This window comes from Myotis myotis, unplaced genomic scaffold (assembly GCF_014108235.1).
Source record: "Myotis myotis isolate mMyoMyo1 unplaced genomic scaffold, mMyoMyo1.p scaffold_m19_p_9, whole genome shotgun sequence".
In the NCBI taxonomy this organism is placed as follows: Eukaryota; Metazoa; Chordata; class Mammalia; order Chiroptera; family Vespertilionidae; genus Myotis; species Myotis myotis.
This window is the reverse complement of record NW_023416401.1, coordinates 13,677,207-13,696,169: the sequence shown is the minus strand read 5'-3', so window position 1 is coordinate 13,696,169 and position 18,963 is coordinate 13,677,207.

Sequence of the window (18,963 nt, the reverse complement as noted above, 5' to 3'; positions counted from 1 at the left end):
ATAACTACATTTCTATCAATAGCCCTTCCATTTTCCAATGATAGGCTTGATTCCCATTTCAATGCTAATTCATGGTTCCAACAGATAAGAATAAGCTCACTCTCTTTTGAACTTCTAAAACCTATTGCAATTCTAAATGTTACCTAATTGTTACCCAAGTATCTTAAACTAGTAAGCTGTATGTTAACAGACATGCCTCCTTTGAGATATCTCTGCTTCAGTATCATAGATTAAAAAGGAGGTAAAAGGAGCTGCATCCAAAGTGAGTTGTGGAACACGACCTCGTGAGATGCAGAAGGAAACATTAAAATTTCTAAGTCTATCTTAAAATTAAGAAAATAATTTCATCTATATTTTAAATATAATTGCCTATGTTGAACCTTGTGTGAAATATAATTGTATATTTAACATACAATTTCCTATACTAAGTCCCATGCTCCATGCAACACACAGGAATCCTCAGGAAAGAGCAGAAATTTCTCAAAGCCAAAGGATGGACAGTGGGAGCATCACTCTTCCATTTGCTTGCTAAGAAAGGCCATGTGTTGCAGTTCATTTGTACCTAATTAAGTGGATTTATGAGTAATGTTGTCTATTGCTAACTACATTACCTCCATAATAAGGCAAGCCTGCTTAAAATATTGCTTCCAAAGTTATTTGGAAGAAATTAGTTGACATTAATAGAAATAATGTAAGCACAAAGGAATAATAAGAAAATGAGAGAGAGAAACCAAGACGGCAGCATAGGTAAACACCGGAGATTGTTGCCTTGCACAACCACTTCAAAAATACAACTAAAAGATGGAACGGACATCATCCAGAACCACAGGAAGGCTGGCTGAGTGGAAATTCTACAACTAGAAGGAAAGAGAAAAGCATACCAAGACTCAGAGGTGCAGTGCGGAAGTAAAATACAAAGGTGCAGAGGTGCATGCGGAGAGGGCTGGTGGCTGAGGACAGACTGTCTTTTTCAATTGGGAGAGAGTCTCTAGCTCTGAGCTCCAGTTCCAGGCGAGTCTCTGGGGACCCAGACTCATACAGGAGAAACGGGACTGTCTGGCATCGGTCAGAACTCGAAGGCAGCTTTCTCTTGGAGGTGCTCACAGCGATTGCCATGGCCTCTGAGGGCAGGACTGAGAGCAGCCATACTGCTCGCTCCGCCTGCCCTGTTGATCCCCTGGGGCCCCACCCCGCCCAAGCCGTGCACAGAGGCTTTTGCATATGAAAGGCCCAGCCCTTTGTCATCTGAAAATTACTTAACAAACTGCAGCTGGCCCAAGGCCCCATGGCAACTTGCATTGCTTTACAGCTGGCTTCTGCTGGGGAGCCTCAGGCGGAGGCTAGATTAGCACCTCCTTAGATCCAAGAGCCAGTGTACCCAGTTGTCAGATTGGGACCATCCAATTACAGCTCCTCAGATCCATAAGGGACACACTCAGGGGGCAGACTCAGTGAGCACCAAAGCCCCACTGAAGCAAGCCTTGCCCCATAAGGGTGTCTTCAGCACAGAAGTTCTCCCACCGTAAACACAGCTGATTCTCACAGCCAATTGGCCTGGAGGTCAATTCCTCCCAGTGTTACCTACAACAATCAAGGCTTATCTACAATAAGACTGTGCACAAAGCCCACAAGGGGGTGCACCAAGAGTGTCTACCTCAGGTAATTGGGGAAGCTGAGCCACTGGGCCCTGTAGGACACCTAGCACAGAAAGCCACTCTATCGACACAGCGAAGCATAAAAAATGCGGAGACAAAGAAACAGAAAACAAATGACAAAAATGGAGGAAAGCAAACTACTGGATATAGAGTTCAAAACCACACTTTTAAGGTTTTTCAAGAATTTTTCTAGAAACCGCCGATAAACTTAATGAGACCCTCAAGAAATCTAGTGAGCCCCTTGATGTTGTGATAAAGGACCAACTAGAAATTAAGAATACACTGACTGAAATAAAGAATATTATACAGACTCCCAACAGCAGACCAGAGAATCGCAAGAATCAAGTCAAAGATTTGAAATACGAAGAGGCAAAAAGCACCCAACCAGAAAAGCAAAATGAAAAAAGAATCCAAAAATGTGAAGAGAGTGTAAGGAGCCTCTGGGGCAGCATCAAGCGTACCAACATCTGAATTATAGGGGTGCCAGAAGAAGAGATAGAGCAAGATATTGAAAACCTATTTGAAGAAATAATGACAGAAAACTTCCCCTACCTGGTGGAAGAAATAGACTTACAAGTCCAGGAAGCACAGAGAACCCCAAACAAAAGGAATCCAAAGAGGACCACACCAAGACACATCATAATTAAAATGCCAAGAGCAAAAGACAAAGTGAGAATCTTAAAAGCAGCAAGAGAAAAACAGTCAATTACCTACAAGGGAGTACCCATACGACTGTCAGCTGATTTCTCAACAGAAACTTTGCAGGCCAGAAGGGAATGGCAAGAAATATTCAAAGTGATAAATAGCAAGAACCTACAACCAAGACTACTTTATCCAGCAAAGTTATCATTCAGAATTGAAGGTCAGATAAAGAGCTTCACAAATAAGGAAAAGCTAAAGGGGTTCATCACCACTAAACCAGTATTATATGAAATGCTGAAAGGTATCCTTTAAGAAGAGGAAGAAGAAGAAAAAGGTAAAGATACAAATTATGAACAACAAATACACATCTAGCAACAAGTGAATCAAAAAATCAAGTGAATAAATAACCTGATGAACAGAATAAACTGGTGATTATAATAGAATCGGAGGCATAGAAAGGGAGTGGACTGTCTATTCTTGCAGGGGGAAAGGGGTGTGGGGGATGCGGGAAGAGACTGGACAATAATCGTGCACCTAGGGATGAGGACAGTGGGGGCAGGGGGTGAGGGCGGAGGGTGGGGTGGGAACCGGGTGGAGGGGAGCTATGGGAGGAAAAAAGAGGAAGAACTGTAATAATCTGAACAATAAAGATTTAATTTAAAAAAGAAAAGAAAATGGGAGAACTAAAATACCTATGTGTAGTATAAGCTCTTCATCAAGAATATTATGAAACAAAACAATGTATTATATAATTAGACCCACTTGCAATTTAGATTTTTAACCTCAGTCTAATATAACTATGATATCATCATACTTGGGAAGACAGTTTATAATATTGTGTATTTTATCTTACATCATTTGAAAATTGTATTTTGAGTATATTTCCAATGTTTATAATTTATCAGTATTATAGTGTCTTTTCTAACTTATAAATAAATAAATATTTATATGTTATGGATGCTCTTTGTTTGTTTCATTTTACCAGTAGAGATGCACAATGGCATAATTTAAACACTACTGTGTTGGAGACCTGATTTCCTCATCATGAGCCTTTGGACAACTCACTGGTGAAGTGGTTCTGGTACTGGTGGGAGGGCTAAATCTCTGGTGTCCCACAGAGACACTGCTAATTGGGCAACTCAAACCTGCCAGCTCAAATCTAGTGCTCCCATACACATCACCAGTGCCCCCTGTGTAGATCTCAGCCACAAATTTCCTGTAGAAAATCTGCCAGGCCTCAAATATTGCAGCATTTTAATGGTAAGACACATTCAATTGACATGCATATTTTCTCCACATGAGTCCAGAGCAGCAAGGTCAGAAGGCCTCAGGAAAGCCTAGAACCATAATTTCTCTCCGGTGATTGTCCTGTTCTTCATTATGTCAAAATTCCAGTATCTTGCCACCGCCACCACTGCTCCTTAGCTCTGATAACATTTCTCTTTTGAAACCTTGTATATCATCTTTCCTTCAGCTCTGATCAAGACCACCCTATACCAACAGACATATTTTAGTAACTATGAACTCAAAGGGAAATGGCAGGACTCCCAATCTCCTTCTGCCAAGAGTCTTAGTTGCCTCTTTATAGTTTTGTGGATTCTGAGTGCCACATGATAATATCCAAGACACACACACACACAAAGCGAAGTTTAGAGCAAGCCAGGCTCTTCTCTTTCATCAATATCCCCAAACTCTTAACAGGCATGGGCAACTATATGGTTCTCCTCATTTCCTCAATGATAAGTTCTATAGAGAACAAGGGATAACAGCATAGTGTAGAAGGTTTGGGGCACAGGTTTAGGGACAAGATGGTCTAGATCCACCTCATAGTTCTACTACCAACCTCAGTGTTGGCCTTGGGTAATCTACCTGGCCTTTTTGGCTTCAAATTCCTCCTTGCTAACAGGAAGAGGAAACTGAGACACTGAGAATTTAGTGAGCTAATTCTTATAAAATACTTTATAAATAGAGTTATTCTTCACATTCAAGCATCTCATAAATGTTAGCATTAGGAATTACTGTTATTATCAATTTTATGTTTTAAAAACTTTAAATACCATCTGTTATTCTCCATATTTATTTGCTTAATGGATACAGTAATAAATAGTTCAATGAGTGAATCAATGAATGAATGATGCATTATTACATCATAATTATTTTAGAATTGTGAATTTCTTCCCTTAAACATAATGTAAATTCCTCTATATTAAGATGGCTCCTTATTCGTATGTGTTCTCCACAGCGTCTCACCATGCTGCAAATATATTTTTCCCTTCTCAATAAAGATGGAATAAACACAACAACAAAAAAAGAATATCTGCCAAGCAACCAATGTATAATTTTTCTTGATTGGCCTCAGATTTTCATGACTTTAACCAAGAAAAATGACAACTGCTAACAGGAGTCTGAAAAATGACATATTTCCTTCTCTCCTATGCAATTTTTAGATGCTTATGTTATCTGTCTTCCCTCCAACATGTTTTCACTCACCAGGGAACTTCCAGCAACAACTCCAAAAGAGACCTTGCAGACTTGCACAGGCCCATCACCAGCATTTCTTTGGGGAACCTCCTACAGTGCCCTACTGTGTGGCCTCAATCTTAAAAGAAAAAATAACTAGGAAATCTTCAGGCTTGAACAGAGCGCTAGAAATCCTGATACGAAGGTGAAAGTAACTGAAAAGGTGAAGACATTACAAAGTACAGGAATGTTAAACACAACAGAAGAAATAGCTCATTAAGTTTTATCATCTGTAAACTGGGCGGTAAGCTATATTGAATCATCTACAGAGCCCTTTCCTGAGCTTGTATTTCATTTTAGAGGGGAAAAAACTGATATATTTGTTCAAAGACAAGCAGAGAGGTCATTTTGTGCTCAGTGAAAACACAAGTATGACAACATCATAGAAGTAATGAATAATAAACTGTCTCTTCTCACTTATTTCTAACACACATACACACACAAAAATCTTCAGCTCTCTCAAACTTACCCTATTTTTCATTCTAAACTCACTCTTTCAAGGGAGAAAATTTTGTCCTGAACTTGCTTTTCCACATACAGATGAAGAAAAGAGTAACAGATCTAGAAGGTCACAAAAATACAAAATTCCTTCTTGTAACATACAAATCAAGGATGCTTCCCAGAATCATGGTAGATGATGTAAAATGTATTTTCTAAAAACTGTACCTCAAATGCGTCCAGCATATTTTGGCATTCAGGAAGCTTACTCACATAAATTAAACTGTAATTTAAAGAATAGATCAGGAGACTCAAGAGTGATATTATGTATAAAAACAAATTTTTTAAAGTTCATAAAAAGGTTTATGAGCGGGGTACTCAGAATGACTGCTGAGATAAAGGAAAATCGTGAGACAATAAAAGAGGGAGGTAAGGAATGAAAGATGGTGAGATGGTAATATTTGCTGAGTGAGCAACATGAATAAAAATGTTCAGTGAAGAACAAGTAGAGAGATTTCCTCTAAGCAGGGTGGAGTCATTTGTGGAATTTCCCCAAGAATAACTTTAAAAGCCTATAAAATAGTCAAAGCATATATTTAAAGCCATCATAAAGGTGCTGATTGCATGAAAATTAGACGAACCAAGATTACAGAGAGTGAGAACTGCAGAGATGAGCTGATCCACAGCCACTCTCTCCCTAGGAGCACTGGCCGAGTGTGGAAACAGGAAAGAATGAGGAACATCAGAGGCAGCTTTGCCAGCTCAGAAGACCGCTCCTGGGAACCAGGTAACCACGGATCTGGTGGTCTCATAGAACTGACTTGAGAAAATTCCTACACATCTGATTTCTCCCTTTAAGATAGTCTTCGGCCACACAAAATGGAAAGTTAAAAGATAATCAGAAGCCTCCGAAAAGCAGAACAGAACTTTATCTTTATGACTTTGAAGTAGGCAAAGATTATTAAACATGCTACAAAAAGTGCTAAACACAGAAGAGAGCTGATAAACTGGGCTTTATTAAACTTAAGAGCCTCTCTTTAAGAAAAGGAGCCAGTAAGTGTTCAAAAGAAAGCCACAGAGGGTGAGAAAATATCTGCAATACATGAATCCCAAAGAGATGCACAGCCAGCATATATAAAGAACTCCTTTGAATCAATAAAAATGATAGCAGGAAAATCAGCCAAAGACTTGCAAAGAACCTTCTTAAAATTCAAATATCCAAATGACAAATTAGCACAAGTTCATTAGGTAGCAGGGTGATGCGATTTGAAATCAAAATAAAATACTAAAACTGGAGCTCATACCCCACTGATAGGAGTATAAATTATTAATACACTCTATCTGCTCGAGCTAGACATATACATGTAGGTTTTTTTTTTTGGGGGGGGGGCAGGGGGACACAAAACTAGTTCTTAAATAACTCAATTCATATTTTTAAATGACATTTTATTTTAACGCATTATTACAACTTTGCTGCTTTAGTACATGATCACCAAAAAAATCCAAAAAATTGTATATGTATGAATCAAGTTTTTCTAACATCAACTGAGCAAACAAGCTGCATTCTTAGTATTCATGCGTTTATCTCCCATGCCACACACATCCCTGGGGTTCTGTCTTACAGCTCAAAACGTCAACCACCATTGTGATATGTGTTATTGACAGAAAAGATTTTCTCAACAGACTTTTCTGTGCCAGGAATAAATGTTTGCAGTAGAAATGTTTTTGCTTTTTAACATTGAACATAATGTATATTTCATCTGGGGTCCATGTGTCCCACCAATATGCTATGTCACAAATAGCTAAAACAGATCTACTTTATGATATTGACACAAATGTCCATACTAATATTAATCTTCCAACAAAAGTATTATACTTTACAGAGTGTCATGGCAGTTATCTTTGCAAGTTTATCTTTTAAATAGCACCGCTGTCTAAAAAGAAATAAAGATTTCAGGGGGTTAAGGAAAATTAGAGCTGATTGTGCCTTGACAACAATCGCAGTGATGACCAATGATCACATAAACATACTCATCTACGGGCCTCTCAGTATTCGGATTTACTGTTCTATCTCCTCTCCCTCTTCCCATCCCAACTTCCCACCAAAGGTCTATATTTTAAAAAATCCACAGAAGCAGTTACTTTATTAGTAATACCAACAATATGAATGGAGGCAGCAGTGAACTAAACGCTTCAGCCAAGAGAGGGCTGAATTTTTACAGAGGTCTAACTTTTCTTGGCTTGTGGAAACTGATACTTACATTCTGTTCGGGTCAAAGAACGTTTTAGTATGTAAGATTAATATGGTTTAAGTATTGCCCTCTTTCTGTTACCTCCTTTAAAATATAAACAGCCTTTAAAGGAATAACATGCTCAGTTCCGAATATCTAATGTGTATAGGCTTAATTATCAGATTGCCTAAGACCACAAGGCACTGAAAATGATATGTGGGCCCTTACAAGGGAATACAGAAATTGAAAAGTGGAGGGGTGAGTTGGAAAGACAAACACTGCCTCCTTCAAAATTATCTCAGGGAGAGAAAAAAAAAATAGAAAAACACACAGATTGCTGTTCTCTGCTTGTGGCTGCTCCTTGAACATAAGAAGCCTTCCCATGTGGCATTGGGGTTGACATCAAAACTATAATAAAAAGATACAGAATCTCTTTCTAAGCCAAACCCTGACTGTTAGGCCCCAGGAGGTCAGAGAAGAAGAGAGAGGGGGGCTTCTTCTGTCTCCACTGAAGCTGGAGTTTACAGCAGCCAAAGTCATTTTACCCCATATTTGGCAAAGCAATCCAAAAGCTGCATCCAATCCTGCAGCTAGACTAATCTCAACTTTCAGCACCGTCTGCAAACAGATTTGGGGGTTGCCAAGTGCCTGATTCCACTGGCCAGGGAAGCGTTCCTTATTCTGAGTGCTGCTCTGTGCTTTGTCCTAGGGCCACTGGATGGGACAGGTAATACCCATTGGACAGTATTTGAGAGGTGGCAAATGGGCAGGTTCTTCTCTCCTTCCTGGGAGGGTGTTCTGAGGAAACTAAATTCTCTATTAAAATGCAAATAAAAAGACAATAACAACTCCTTGCCTGCCTTTAGCATCCTTTGGTGAGTTAGTCAGCTCTGAATCTTAGCAAGTACACCCAGCACTAAGTGAGGAGCCCAAGGTTATCACTGTGAAAAGGGGAGAGAACTTGTAAAAATCATCCAAGAAGAGCAGGCCTATGTGAAGCAAAGAAAAGGCTTAATACTCCAGTCTTAGTACTCAGCTTAGTACTTAGAACTTAGCTTTGGGGACAGAAAACAATTAAGAGTATGGAACAACAGCAGCAAAAAACCAATGAGAAAAAAACTGTGAAGAATTCTGAGGACTGACCCTTGGAGACTGATGGCATTTCATCCTGAGGTTACAGAGAACTAGGCCCTGCAGAGAAGCACTGCCCTAGGGAAAAATCGCCATGAGAACTGTTTCAGAAGGAGACCACCAACACAAATTCCTATAACTCTCTCCTTGCAAGCTCCCATCTACTGCTGACCCGTGACTCCAGAAATGCCAGTTCTCACTGGAACAGGGTCTCCCACAGCACCAACTGGGGTCAGATCTTCACTGAGCTCCCACTCCTGCTTTCTTTCCGTAGGCTACATTTTTGCATCTTGCCCAGATTCCACTTCCAATGTTGATCACTTCCTATTTTTGCCTTGGCTGGTCCATCTTCTGGGCAGGTATTTCACTGGAGACCAGCCTTGCTTGCCCTACGGTTTTCTGCCTCCACAAATTCTATGGGACGATCTGGGATGTTGTTGGCCTGGCAGCCTGTGCTGGTGGTGACACCGGGATGTCTGATAAAGAGAAACAGTTCCATGGTCCTCAAAATACATTGAAAGGGCAAGAGAGGAAGACTTAGAAACGTAGCTACAGATCTCTGGGCCACCCACAGCAGCCTTGGGCACCAGCAGAGCCCACCTCAGAAGCTCCTGCCTTTGCACATCATTAGCACTTCACTTCAACCTCCCAGTGAAAAGGTGATTTCAACTGATGGTTTAAGGGAATCCAAGTATTTCCCTCCCTCTATTTACACCTAAAACAGAAGAAGCACAGCAGTTCTAAGTCCCAGGGCCTCTGGGAGAGGAAAGTGTGATTATCACAAAGTAATCTTACCCTCCAGAGTGAGGCTCACCCAGCTGCTGCCATCAGGGGACCATCTCATTGGGGGGAGAGGGTGGGAGACATTTTCAGGTTTGGGGTAATTTAGTGAAGCATCAGGGTGAACGGCTATTGCAGTCACAGGCAGGGGTGAGCAAGTAATGTTGGACCTCAGGCTAATCCCTCAGATCCTTTGAACTGACTGATTTTTCCTTTTACTCAGGGAACAGAGAGTGTTTTCCCTCTAGAGAGAGTTTCCAAAGAAGAATGGAGAAAGGAAAGCCATGGAGTTCACACGAGGTGGGAAGGAGCAGGAACTCCCACCACCCTTGGCTGAGTCTGCATGTCCCTGCAGCCACCAGCACTCAGGAGCAGCAGCTAATGCTGTTGACATTGAACTCCAGGAAGGAACCAGATCCCCATTTACCCATTGGTCTAAAGTTGGAAAAATTAATGTCCTTGTTAGTTTAGCCTCCATAAGGTTAAAAAAATCTTCACACAGAACATTTCTTAGAAAACAAATGGGGAAAAAAAGCATACAAACAGCTTTCTTAAGAAAACAAAGATGTATTTTACCAACTAGTGGATGTCCCTAGTCTCTGCTCATGTAGTTCTATGTGGGAAAGATGCTGAATCACCCAGGCTCCACCAATCACCAATCCAAAGCAGAGTTTGGATGGCATTACCTCTGAGAATGGTGACACCCAGACCCTCCCAGAACCTCAATCAGTGGTGGTACTGACCACAGGTAAATTCCCCAGTCTCTTCTGACTGTGAGCAGGCTTCACCTAAAATCTCCAGTCCCTTGGAAAAGGTAAGCAATGTGTTATCTTGTGGAGGGTCTCCATTTGGTTTTAGAGCATCTTTCACACCTTTTTTATTTTTGCCACCTTTTTTCTTTTTGCACTTGCACTCACTCCTCTAAAGCAATTTTCTCTGTATGGGCGGCTTATCTGGAGCACACCTACTTGCCTGCCACTTGGCTTCTTCACCTAGTGCTCCAGGCTTACATCCAGGCTTAGGGTCACTGACAGTGCTGTGGGCTTGACAGCTTTGACAATTATCCCCGAAGGCCGTGTGTCTCTATCCAAGTTCCTTATAAACTGAGGGATGCCTCTGATTTCTCATGTTGCAAAGCGATAGTTCTACTCATCCCACTGTTTCCCAGCGCTCACTGAGAGACTGTTCTTGGATCTGCACAGTAATAATTAGGGGAAGAGTTCTAGGATACATGGACAACTGTCTCTTCCTCAATGGTCTTTGAAGGCCTGTGAGGCTGGTGAACACCGGAGGGTTAGAGAAACAGTGACATGGGTGGTTTTAATCAGGGGTTAGGCAGGGAAGCAGTGTCATCACAAGTATCATAGAATAAGGCATTTATTATAAGAACTAGACCTTATGTAATTAAGAGTCATTGGGGAAGTAAAGTTTTGGAGTGGAAGAATCAACGAAAGATCATTAACACGCCAAGGCGTGACTTCATGAATTGGAGCTTGCAGGAACATCTGGAAGTTAGAAGCACTCCGCTGCTGTACTCTGTGAAGAGGGCTGTACAAGTCTGGAAGTGTTTGGCTCTTTGTTACTGCTGCCTCTATGAGTTTGCAGGGAAGGGTCAGATGGCAGATCGTGGATGCTATTGGTCAGCAAGGCTATCTGTTGAGATGGTCAAGAACAAATGGAAACCCACCTGCACCTTTGTGTCTATCTCTCACCACCTCTCAACTGACAATGATCATCTTCTTTTGCTTCACATCCACCTCCCAAATCTCATGCAACTTCACTCTGGACAGCCCAAACCAAGAAAATCTCAGGCATTCCCCCAAGATTCTGAGAAATCTAGTTGCCTATGAAACAAAACTGGCAATAGAAATACACACACACACACACACACACACACACACACTGTAGCCCTTCTCTATTGTTTCATCATCACCTTCCCTGAGGCTCCATCACTTCATAGCTCCATAGCCCTCCCAGATCTAAACATACCATTTCCTTTTGTAACTGACATTTTTTTAAACCTGATTTCCCCTAGGTTAAGTAAACATTAAGGAGCACAGAATATGTGGGTATATGTGTTCCTGAGAGGTTCATTCTCTTGGTACAGTGTGGTAGCAGATGTCTACAGGACGTACCCCTAGGATACCCTATGGGATATGCCTATCAATATGTCTGCCAATATATCTTCAGCTAAATTTCCTGATCTTTTTCTTTTGAATCCCCATACTGAACCAAGGAGAGGATCTATTGAGGACTCTTAGCTGGCTTCAAGTTTTGAAACAAGGGACAACTAAATGCAGGGACAGCAATTGCCAATACCAAGGCCAGAATTCAGGAGCGAGTTCTGACAGGACCAAATAAACTGGACTTTCTTGCCACACCGTTCTGGCAGGCTCCGTCCCTAATCACTGTGATTCGCCCTAAAATGCAATTCTGCCTGCTGGCTGCCTTACTCCTTACTCCTACATCTCAATTGTCCTTGCCTTTATTTCCTACTCTCTCTCCTTCTCTCCTACCCCCTCATCTTTTTCTTCTCCATTTCCCCAAATCTACAGCCCTTGAAAAGTCCACTGTGAAGTACGGACATAGTGTTTCTCATGGTGGCCAGTGGATCACCTGTTTCAGAAATGCCCATGGTTTTATAAACAGACTCTAGATCCCTCACTTCAAACCCACTAAATCAGAATCTATGGTGGTGGGCCCAGAAATCTGAATTTTTACCAAGCATTCTAAATAATGCTTATGCAAACCCAGTTTTTAAAAGCACTACACTAAAGGCTTTAAGGAAACAAGTTTATGTTATTACTGGTTAGCCCCTGATACATAATCCTTATGCCATCAAAATATTGTTTACCCTGTTATTTAATCTCCTAATTATATTATTCAACATGTTTTGTTTTTGTTGAAAACAGTCTTCAGCAACCAAGAGGACGAGCTTCCAAAGACCACAGTCTGTTGGTAACTGGTTGCCACTGGAAAAAACTTGTTAGGAGGTAGTGCTGGGGTGGGGGAGGGCATCCCACATGTATAGTCTGCAGTGGAAAAAGGCTTACTAGCAAGCTTCACTCTCTTGCTCTTTCCTCTGTAAAATATTCTCTGCCATCTTAGAAATCTTTATTACTTTCTCTTTTTTTTCTAATTGTTTAAGCTTCCTGAGTATCTTAGGCCGCCATTAAAAAAAAAAAAAAATACCACAGCTGGAGGGGCTGGAAAAACAGAAATTTCTTTCTCACAATTCTGGAGTCAGCAAGTCTCAGATCAAGGTCTGCCAGGTTCAGTTTCTGATAAAGCCTCTCCTCCTGGCTTGTAGACAGCAGATCTTCTCACTGCAATCTCATAGGGATTTTCCTCCGAAGACACAGAGAGAGAGATGAAACTCTGTCTTTTCCTATAAGGATGCTAATCCTATAGGATCAGGGCCCCACCCTTATGAATTCATTTAACCTTAATACTTCTGTTAGGAACCCCATCTCCAAATACAGTCACATGGGTGGTTATGGGTTCAACATTTGAATTTGAGGGAGGCAGAAACATTCACTCCATAGTGCTGGGCCTACAGACAAGATGTGTGGCACTCAGACTCAAAAGGACACAGGTTATCTTCAGATAACCTTTGGACACAAGCCAAACAATGCACTAATCTAAATAACACTGCACAAGCCAAACAATGCACTAATCTAATAAAATTTAGAGCCTCCTTGTAAGAATACTGATTAACATTATATGTATATCACCACCTCCATCAAGACCTTCATCTTATAATGGAATAATTCTCAGGCATCTCACCACCTTATCACTCACAGAAGGAATTTTTCAGACATTCTTTTTTTGAGGTACATCTTTTATAACTGGTGGTTCTCTGTCTTTTGTTCTTGACCTTGCCCTCTCTCCTGAGCTGACAAGAACATCTACTATAGGGTTTCTCAGCCTTTGGCACTATTTACATTGGGATTGGAAATTCTTTGTTGTTGGGGGGGCTACCCTATACATTGTAGGATGTCCGTAGGATGTCCCTGACCTATAACTACTAGCAGGTAACATCCCCGCCCCAATTATGTCAACAACAACAAATGTCTATGGACTGCCAAATGCCCTTTTGGAGGTAAAATTGATTGTAGTTGAAAACTCCTGAATCAAAACATTAGCTTCTTCATTTTACCCTCATTTCTAGGGAAGTGAGGATCCATCTGACTTCAATCTTAAGCAAAAAAGCCTAATTCCCACTCTGTGTCATTGTTAGGACTCCAGGAAAATTATAAATGTTTACCAGTCTTCCTTTAAATGCCATAAAGTGCAACCCGAGAGTTTCTGAGGTGTCAGAGGAACTGTGCTCAGAGATTTTAGACCAGCCACAGATGATGTGAACTTAGAGCACTGACTTTGCCTTTGAATATTCTCATTTAAAAAGTGAAGGGGATCTGATTAGGGTTCATTAGGGTCCCTTGAAGCACTAACAGTCCATGAAATATGCCAATTTCTATATAAAACATCAGCAAACATTAATAGCAATTATACTTCTGATTCACAGTCTGAGTAATTAAGGCTGAATCTGAGAGTTGAGTCTCCAGGATGGAGGCAATAAAAGGCACAGCGGCGTCTGCTCTTCTAAGTAGCTTAGTGTGTTGGTCAGGAAGCGCTTGGGTTTGCAGATGACAAAGTTCAGGAGTTCAACGACAGACAGACAAAGCAGGGAAGACTTCACAGAGGAGATGGGAATTAAGCTGAGCCTCAGAAAACTATTAGGATAAGGACAAAGAGAAAAGAGTGCTTTGATCTGCTGGCAATGCATGTCAACCTGGCTGTATATTCGAATCACTTTGGGAGGTGTTTTGCTTTCCCCTCTGCTTAGGCTTCACCCTAAATCAATTAAATCCAATCTCTAGGGCTGAGTCTTGGGCACTGGCATTTTTTTTTTCAACGTTCCCAAGTTGATTCTAATCTGTGAGGAGTGTTGAGAATAACCACTAAGCAAGGCAGAGCAAGATGAGTAAAGCTCTCATTATTTTAATGTTATAATAACACTTAGCACCTGCAAGGTCTTTTCATGCTCTTGGCATTTAACTTGAAATATATATTAATTACTTACCAAATGAAAATACCAGAAGGCCTTGCCTTGGCCCCGACCTTAAGCAGGAGCATGAACACCTGGGGGCTGCATGGGCACCTCTGTTGACAAATGCTCACACCTGCGGCTCCTCGCCCACCCACACAGCAGGAGGAATGAGAGCTCCTCTGAGGCACTCTGAACCCTGCACATACATTCACTGCAGGTGCTTTTCTAGTGCAAGTGTCCCTCTTCACTTTCCCCTGACAGAGGGTGAAACAGGCACTGTGATTTACTCAAAGTTGTGTTCACAGTAGTAAGCACAGTGCCCAGTACAATTTGAGTCGCTGAAAGAATGAATGAACAAATGAAGACAATACAGTCATCCAAGGGTACCAACTCAGCTTCGGATGCAGGCTAAAGGATTAGATTTTTACATCTAAGATTTTCCAGCCAAGGTGTTGCCAAGAGTTACAACAAAATAAACTGTCTTAATTCAGAACTTCATACTTCCTAATCTGTCTGACATTACTTTGAGGTGTCCTTTCATTTTCTTTTCCCTGAGAGAACATTTATCAGAGCATGTAAATAAACCAGATAAGAAGGTTTCACTCTAGAAAAAGCAGAAGACCAGAGGACTAGGGGAAGACTGTTCACTGTTTGAAAATATTTTGTTTTAGAACCATGTGTATATATAACCTATTCAAAATAACATAAAATAAACAGCAGAAGAGATTTACATTTGGGTTTGACAAATATTTTTCTTATCTACACCAATTCCAGCCAGTCAGTAGTGGTGAGTAAGAGTGCTGTGTTCAGAAGGATTCTGGGGCTAAAGTCTAGCTCAGGGGAAAAGTAAAAAGTGCCATAATCAGTAATGTCAGTCCTTATGCTCAAGGAGAGATGGTAGCGCTGTGCAGTTTCCTTCTTTGGATTAATGTCATGAACACCTTACTAACCAATCAGATTGGCATATCTCACTTGGCCAAATATACTACCATAAAGTATATTTTGTGCTATCCTCAAGAATCACGGGGGAGAAAAGCAAGCCAAGGTATTATTATTCACATTTTATAAAGGTGAACTCTGAAGCTTAGAAATCTCCAAAGCTTGTTGAACTGTGACTGACTTGTTGAGCTCATCACATCTGATAAACTAGTAAATGGCAGAAGTCACACCAACCAGGGCACACTTTCTGAGGTCACGCATCCAAGAGTTTTCCTAATAGTCCATGTAGTATGAGAGCAACAGGTTTGCTGCCCTTTTTTTGTCATTGAATTTATTGTGGTGACATTGGTTCACAAAACCATACAGGTTTCAAGTGTAGAACTCAACGAAACATCATCTGCACACTATATCTTGCTCCCATCACCCCAAGCAAAGTCTCTTTCCATCATTTTCCCCACCTTTGCCAACTTCCACCTAGGCCCTACCCTCCTTTATCTCTGGCTATCACGACACTGTTGTCTGTGTCTATGTGTTATGTGTGTGTGTGTGTGTGTGTGTGCACACGCGCACATGTATGTATTTTTTTGCTTAATCCCTTCACCTTCTTTTACCCAGCCCCACAACAAACATCCCTCTGACAGCTGTCAGTCTCTTCCATGCATCCATGCCTCTATTTCTATTCATTTGTCAGTTTATTTTATTCATTAGATTCCACATATAATTGAGATAATATGGTATTTCTCTTTCTCTGACTGACTTATTTCACTTAGCATAGTAATCTCCAGGTCCATCCATGCTGTCTCAAAAGGTAAGAGTTCCTTCTCTTTTTTTGGCCAAGTAGTATTACATTGTGTAAATGTATCACAGTGATCCCTCTTCTGGGAAACAATAATTTGAAAGAATACATGCACCCCTCGGTTCACTGCAGCATTATTAACAATAGCCAAGATAGGGAAACAGCCCAAGTGCCTATCAGCTGACGTGAATAAAAAATCTGTGGTACAGGTTTACCTCTTATTGGAAGCAAAGGTGAGGCGTGAAAGTGACTCTTTAAAGATATTACAACTAGTTCTCCATAGGCTAAGGTTAAATAAGATGCATTTAGAATTAAAAATGAGATGATACTTGAGTATCACTGACCCATTTCTTAACTCTGCCCTTTAAGGCCAATGCATTGTTTCAGGGGGACACACCTAATTGAAGGCTGAAAGTCTGACTTGCTAAGGGCCTCAGGTAGCTGAGGAGGAGAGGGGATTAATGGGGAGAAAGAAATAGCCATGCTGACCTAATTCACAGGAATGTAATTACCTAACGAACCATTGTAAAGTACTTTGAAAACAAAGTGCGGTCTAAGTGCTAACTAATATTACTACCAAAGCTAATTTCATGTTGCCGTGCTATAGCCAAGTTCCCAGAATGCTCACCCGGCTCACCTTGCACTGCCTGCCCACTCATGGGAGGCAGCATGTTAAAAACTAACCAGTCACCATACCCATTTTCCCGGGCCTACTCCTGAGCTGCACCTTCTCATCTACTTTCAAGGCTGTAACTTCACACCTTACCCAATCAGGAAAGAATCTTGGGCTCGTTTTTTGGCATTCCACAAAATGCCATTAAAACATAACCAGTGTCCCTCTTTCTTTAGGATCAGCTTTTCTTTATGACTGTCCTACCTGAGCACAGAAGCCATGCCATAGGCCAATGGCTATTCAACAAATGCTAATAATACCCTAGCACCTCATAATTGTCTAGCCCTTTTATTTCTACAAAGTACTCTCCAAGCTCTTCTCCCATAAAATCTGTCTGAGAAAGACAGGGCAGGGCTGATCACCAACACAGTAAGAGTTTAAGTGACTCAAGTTGCTATTAATATCAGAGTGGGATTAAAATATTCAAGTGTGCATTTACAGCATGCTAGCCAGCAACTGATATATTAGAGATCTTCAACAACATTTGCTGAATTGATGCATGAATGAACACAATTATGAAGAGAAAAAGGTGCCTCTTGGAACTCCCAACCCAGTGCTCTTTGCATTTTGTCACACAGATACCGTATGCTGTATCAGAACAAAGTTCTAACCTGATAAAATGCTAGAGAAAGATTTCTGCTTCCACCTTTCAATACTGAACTGGGTAAGTAGAGAGGGTGCCCACAAGCCCCGTTTCCGTGGGATTGATGTCCTATATCCACAATCCTTCAGGGAAGAAAAATGTGATTAAAAACTGACCATTATTATCAGAGAGCATTTATTGAGGGCCAATTATAATAACTACTCCCATTTGAAACTGCTTTGCCATTTGAAAAGCACTTTCCCACCCATTAGTCTATTTGATCCTTCTAATAATGCTACGGAGACTGTGTCATCATTATCCCACATCTTACAGATGAGGACAACGAGCAGGAGGGAGGCTAGGAAACCTGGCTGGGGTTAGACAGCGCATAAACAGACCTGGTCTGCAAACAAAACGTAGCATCTTCGAAGTCAGCACTCCTTCTACTGCATTGTGCTGTCTTCCAAAAATGGGAGGCTCATCTCTAGGACCATTTCCAGAAAAATGTCAAATTCCCCATCACCTTCATCACCTCTGCCTATTCCTCCTTGTACCCACAAGCTACCACCCAGTCACCCTCCATTTCCCAACCAAGGCCTCAGCTGAGTGGCAAGTGCAGGGGTATGGGACTTAGAGCTCATCTAGTAAGATCCTTTCTCTTTATAATGCATTTTAGATGACAATGTCTTCAAGTGCTACCTTCCCAAAGCCTGCTGCCTGCCAAAAAAAAAAAAAAAAAAAAAAAAAAAAGCCTAATGAAGGAATTTAGGGAATGTAACAGAGAAGTAATTTAGGGGCAGGGAGGCAAGACTGAGGCATAGCAATTCTATGTTTGTGAATTACCAACACAAAGGAATAAATTTCCCGACGTTTTCAGTAAGAATTTGTTCATTCACACCTTCCTATAATTATGAGTGCTTAACTCTTTATGCAGGGGCTTGCAAGATGCTGCAATATGAAAATATATAAGAATGAATAATTTTTAAAAATTATTTAATGAATGTCTTCCTTCTCTCCAAAGACTCATCTATTTTATGTGGCTTTTTGAACCTGAGACAAGGTGGGTCTCACCCTTCCCGCTGCAGGCAAGAGGCACTGGCTGTGGAGTGGTTACCATGTACTAGAAAACGGCCCAGTTTTAAACTTTGCCAGTATCTTTTTCTGTTTGTTGGTTTGAGTTTTCTTCTGTTCTGTTGTTTTTTGAAGAAAAGCTTGTGCCTTTTATTTTTAACTCAAAGAAACTCAGACAACTTCTAAAGATCAGATTAAGGATGTTAGGTCCTCCCACACCACACCCTCAGGTTTACTGTCCATTTAGTTTATAAAGTCACATGGGAGGGGGGAGAAAGAATCTGGGCTTGAGAATCATCCCTAGCAAAGAGACTGAGGATTGGCTACTAACACAGACTTAAGTTACTGGAAGCAAATAGACCAGACCTTGCCACGTTTAAGGGTCCTGTATTGTGAAAGAAAACTGTGACTCCTTTAGCATAAAATAAACTTTGAGCCCCCAAACTGGCAC